We start from the raw sequence: 6000 nt of genomic DNA, 5'->3' as shown, positions 1-6000 counted from the left end.
AGAAGAGAAAGTCCACTTTCATAAAAATACAATATTGCAAAAGGCAAAAATATATTGAATTTCTGTTAATGTGTATTTTCAGACATATTTAAATTTCTGAAAATAAAATTTAAAAAAAAAACAGTTGCAAAAAATGATTTGGTGGACCCCTGCAGTAACACTGAGGACCCTCTGGGGGTCCCAGGACCTGATGAAGACTCAGGGCATATTTGATATTGGGAAGTTCCTATAACTACCATCACACCGTCATACATTTTAACTTGGCTTTCTATTTATTCCCGTCTTTCTGTAAAAGAATCATCAAACTTTCTCTCCTTGATTGATTAAGAATATTTTAAAAGTGAGGGTTTACTTTTTTGAATCATTTCTCACTGGACTGATTTGAACACTTGAGTGTAAACAGTTAAGTTCTGACAAAAAGATGAGAGACTCCCGACAGACATCGGCCTGCTGTCAACAGTCCAGAGACAGAGACAAACAGCGTCCATATTTTTAGATGATGAAATCAGTCTCGAGTGAATTATTGTTGCTTTGTCAGCGAAAAACTGGAAATAATCAGAAACACAAGCCAGAAATTTACGCTCTGCAATTATTCCGGTGGCTAAAAGTAACTTTGTACAAGCAACAAGAAACCCATAAATTTCCTTAGTTAAAATGATCAGCGTCAAAGATTGGATTATTTTTTTTAGATTTCCAGATCTGATGTTTATGACTTTTCTCAAAAGTCTCATTCAGAAAATTAAAGGTTCATGGAAACATTATTAAATTTTACACTATGAATTATTTTAGCTCCAGGTTTGTTGTGATTATATATTTTAATCTATGTTTTTATTGCTGATGTATATTTGATGAATCTTGATTGTCTTGTCTTGTTTGTGTGGACCCCAGGAAGAATAGTTGTTGCTATGGTAACAACCTATGGGGATCCAATGTAAATAAATAAATAAATAAATAAATAAATAAAATGACATTGTGTTGATGTTGTGTTAAATGACACCAATTTTACATTTAACATTAATACATTTATTATTTGGGGTTTACACTCTTATACGGTTTATATAAAAATAAACCTAATATAACAAATAACATTTATAGTAATACATTTAAAAAAATCTAAATCCAAATTCCAAAATCCAAAAAGTTGTTCCTCCAGCTACATCTCATAAAGTTTTTTATTTCCTCTCAATATTTTCATGAAATATGATGTGTTTATATGATTGAATAAAGTTTACTCATTACACTTAGATAATCAGCATATTACATATTTATCTTATGTAAACCAGCTGAAGTGAACAAGGCAAATGTTTCATTTTTTTAGATCAAATTTCTACTTACACTTTCAATAAAAATAGAAAACAAAGATGTATCATGACTTTGTTGTAAATTTACAAAATCAGAATTCTTACAATAAGAAACTGTTTCTGTAACATATTTATTGCTTTTGGAAATCAAGTTTTTATCTCGTATCAAAGTTTCTTATTTTTTATTTGCATTCTGAAATTAAATGTGATTCTTTTTGGGAAACATATTAAGAGATTTCCTTTCCCTGCAGGCAAATGAAATCAAACCAAAGCAAAACATTGCACGGTGAAATTAACAGATGCAGTAAACTTTTTAAAAATATATTCATGTCATAGTCCACATTAGTGCCTGGATTATTGTTTCTAAAGCTGTAAACTTTTCTCTGACTTGTCGTATTAATAAAAAATAAAAAAATATGTGAAATCCTCACTGACTTGAGTCCAAACTGACTGTTCTCTCCTGTGTTTTGTTCCTCCTTTAACTCGCCAGATTTTACTCGCCACAGCAGGAGGATCCATAACATTTCCAAAGGAATTTAACCATTCACAGCCTCGAAAAACTCCTCCTACCTTTAAATAATAGCTCAGTTTTTTATAGCCCCTCTCACTCACACACACACACACACACACACACACACACCCTTCAATGAATGTTAATGCAATATGGCCGCAGCCTGGCCAGGGGTGGGGATTGACTTGTTTCCAAACACTTAATTCAATTTGTCATCGCCATTCAGGGAGGCTCAAGTGGTCTAATTTGTGTTAATGAGGGGTAATAAAGTCATAGCCCCCTATATTACTGCCAGGGGGGCGTCAGAGAGTGTGCGCTCAGAGTGTGTGTGTGTGTGTGTTGGGATGGGGGTTGTAGGTACGCTATTGACTTGCTTTGGTCTCAGGCGGCCTCCCTGGCTGTTCTCCGTCTTGCGTGCCGTCCATCAGGACACCGGCGCCCCTCCTTTCTCTCTATTGTGCCCCTAATTAGATAGCCTTTGTTGGGCTAATGCTGCCGCCATCTGGTCGGCCGTCCGGGGGCGTCGGCCGCAAGGTTGAGGTGGGGGACCCAGAAGGATGGGTCTCTGTGGTGGGGAGGCCCCTGTCCTCCCATCCTCCTTTCTGCACGTCCCCTCATTCAATACCTCTGGCCAGGACCATCTTCTCCCTTTGGCTGACACCACAAGGACCCTTTCACACTTGAAGGAATTAGTGAAAGATTGATGTGTCCCTCTCCCTCTGTCAGTGCGAGAGGGCGTAGCAACATAGCGGAGAGACTTTCTCCCAGCAGCCGTCGTATTGTGTTCCCCATCCAGACTGCAGGCTTTTCGCAGGCAGATAAAATATCAGTCTGGGAGGTTATGAGTTGTAGATTTGAGCCGTTTGGTAGTAAAATAGCCAACAGTGGAAGGTCGAGGTGGTCACAATGGGCATCTGCCAGGTGTGAGTGTTTAGCAGGTGGAGTCTAAAACACAAAGTGAATTTTCAGGTGGTCTGAAAGCATCAGACGGTCTCTGGCCTTTATCCATCACCTAACAGGAGAAACAGAGCAGGGCTTTTAGTTGATCGCTTCAGAAAACGATGGTTTTGGTTTCGGATCTCATCTGGTGTTCTCACACAAAGTTGACGACACGCACGAATACTTCAGTCGTTGAATTAGCTCTCACTCTGCCATCAGAAGTCTTTAACGGCTGGGATTGGACAAAAGCAGAAGATAAAGTTCCCCACCGTGATAAATAAAGTTTAACTTAACGTCAGCACATCTGTCCTGTCACACCTGTCACACACACGCCTGGAATTTACAAACACACACACACAGGTAAGAAACTGCACATCAGCGGCAGACATCAAAGAAAAATCATCAAGCAGAGTAACAGCTCTTTCTTTGGCTTCAGCAGAGCCTGTGACGGCACATGATCAAATGCAAATAAATGGTTTGTATGAAATCTAGCAAATTAGCAACCTATAAATAGTTTCACCATATTAGGAACTTAATGTTTCAGTTACGTCGTTAAAGTTACATCTGTTAGGTTGGGTGCCGTCACGTTAAAGTTTTATACGTACTCTAAAGTTATGTAGGTCAGGTTTAGGCAAGTAAGTTAGGCTAGTTTTCGGAAAAGAAACATGGTTGGGTGTCATCACGTTGCGTACTTAATGCTAAGTTATAGTATGTACTTAATGTAAAGGTAAGTAGGTCAGGTTTTACTTCTTGATCGCAGCTTTCCTGCTTATGTAGGTTACATAAAGACTCTGGTGCGTTACTTTTCCTGGTTATACGTATGAGAGTGCATGAGAACGGCCTGAGGAGATAAGCAGGCGTAGATAACAAACTGATGGATGAGTCTCAGAATGAGATAGTTGTTGTGCAATGCAGAGTGCAAAAGAGGTTGCTGAGTGGTGAAAATGTGATTAGTTGGCAAAAGTAGGAAAGAAAAAGCACTTCTGCAAAAAAACATTACGAATGTGTTTTTCTAAAACACAACTTGATACATGAACCAAACATCTCCCTTCTCCACAGGTGCTGATTATATTCTTCATGTATGCTTCGGTCATTTTTGCACTATGGGATAGAAGAATTCATACTTTTTGCACGTTTGACATGTAAACCGAGAGGATCGATGACACAGGATTACCCATAGTTTGACCGACAAGTGTTCTCTGTTACTGAACGGAAAAATATCACAGAGAACACTCAACGAGAACGTTTTCCCAGCGACACCCTACTTGTCAATCAGTGTGTTTGTTTTGTTAATAATGTTTGTGTTGGGGACCGTGTGTGTGTGTGTGTGTGTGTGTGTGTGTGTGTGTGTGTGTGTGTGTGTGTGTGTGTGATGGGGGTTGTTAAGATTCTGTTGTTGATGTCTTAAGTCGCCCTGCCTCTCTCTTTCAAGTGGAGAGCACAACCCTTCCATGACCCTGAGCAGTTGGCTGACTGTGCCTCCTTCACGCCTCCTTCATCCCACCCAGAACAACATCGTCCATCTGCCCCCCCCCCCAACAGGCTGGGACGCGGGCTGCCGTGAGCCTGCAGAGACACACACTCAAGTTTGTGGATACATGAGGAAATCGAGTGAGATCAAGAAGCAGAACAAGAGGCGGCGATTGTCAGCGTGGACGAACAGACAAAGAAAACGGAGCCACGCAGGGAAATTTAAACTACATTAACATAAAATCCAACCACGAAGACATCACAGTGATGCTTAAACTGGTTGACAAGTGAAAGGAAAAATGGAAAATTCCAAAGAAAAAGGTCATCAAAGCCTCACTTTTAAAGGGACAGTTCACCCCGAAATCAAAACCACATATTTTTCTCTTACCTATAATGCTGTTAATCAGTATTTTTTGGTGTGAGCTGCAGACTGTCGGAGATATCAGCAGTAGAGATGTTCACTTTTTCTCATATGTATATGGAACTAAATGGCACTAAGCTTGTGGTGCTGAAAGCACTAAATAAAAAAAACCACAAACATTTGAAACTCAACAGTTTTGCCTCTCTCCAGAGATTATGACCCGGTCACTTCAGATAATCCACAGACCCCATTGTGGGCAGTTTTATGTAGGAACTATTTTCTCTATACCAAACTACACCAGCCAGGCATATCACTGCGCAGATGGAAGTGTGCATACACTGCTAGCTCACCTGGCACCACTTACTGAGCTGTGGTCTAAATTATACTCACAGCTACATAATGAGACGGACATGGACGGAGTCTTCTGTCTCTGCTCTGCATTCATTCTGTGCATATTTGTGCACATTTTCGAAGAGCGGACAAAGGAGGAAAGTACCACTAGATATTGTGGAGGCAGTGGCGACCATAGGAGATAATGAAGACTTTTAAATAATATATTAATAATATTTATATATTACATAACATTTAATAATATACATTAATATATGGTGACATTAGTGAAAAGAATTCTCCATCCACATGTAAATAATGGCTGCACAGTCCTCTCTAGTCCACAACACGGGTACAATACGCTATAATAACTGTCTCCACTGTCTCTTCATTTGCTGTTGTGTTAAAGTTTTGAGTCCCACCTTTGGCTGTATTTATGGCAACATAACGGACGCATGGAAGTATGAGGACAGTGATGTCTATAATGTTTGAAACAGAAATATCTATTTTCTTGCGAAAAGGAGGATAAATGAGTCTTAAAGTTACAGCTCAGTTAAGGAGAATCCATCAAAATGTATATCTTGCACTGCTTTCTTCTGTGCATTGATATGGTTAGTGGGTGTAGTTCGGTAAAAAGAAAATAGATATAAATATACATGAAAGTGCTCACAACAAAGTTTGTGGATTATCTTGAGTGACTGGGTCATGGTTTCTGGAAGGAGACTTTGCTGTTGAACGCATTTTTTTGGTGCTTTGAGCATCACAAGCCGAGTGCCATGTAGTTCCGTTATATTGGTGAGAAGGCAGTCATCTCTGTGGCTGATATCTTCCAAACTCAAAATCTGACACCAAAACAATCTGGACCGATAAACAGCACTACAGGTAAGAGGAAAAATATGTTTTTTTGATTTAGGGGTGAACTGTCCCTTTAAGAAATGTTGAATTTAGCCAAACAACAAGATATCCCATGGCATTTATCCCATGTTTGTCATACATACATGCATGTCAGCTGCTTATCTCATATCTGTCAATACTATTTTTCATTAGTATTTTTTTAAATATCTAACAGAGGCCAGCTTTTGCTGTTT

At 39.3% G+C, this 6000-nt stretch overlaps 1 long non-coding RNA gene across 1 annotated transcript in view; it reads right to left on the bottom strand.

Moving 5' to 3' along the window:
• Window positions 1-1038: 1038 nt before the first annotated feature.
• LOC121948544 (uncharacterized) overlaps window positions 1039-6000 on the bottom strand; it is a 77543-nt gene continuing 72581 nt past the window's right edge. The window contains exon 4 of the long non-coding RNA XR_015777118.1: window positions 1039-2824. This is a non-coding gene — a long non-coding RNA (uncharacterized LOC121948544). The remainder of the gene's footprint in view (window positions 2825-6000) is intronic.

This window comes from Plectropomus leopardus, chromosome 8 (assembly GCF_026936395.1).
Source record: "Plectropomus leopardus strain MGB_pleo_1.0 chromosome 8, ASM2693639v1, whole genome shotgun sequence".
In the NCBI taxonomy this organism is placed as follows: domain Eukaryota; kingdom Metazoa; phylum Chordata; class Actinopteri; order Perciformes; family Serranidae; genus Plectropomus; species Plectropomus leopardus.
This window is presented reverse-complemented; position numbering and strand designations above follow the sequence as displayed.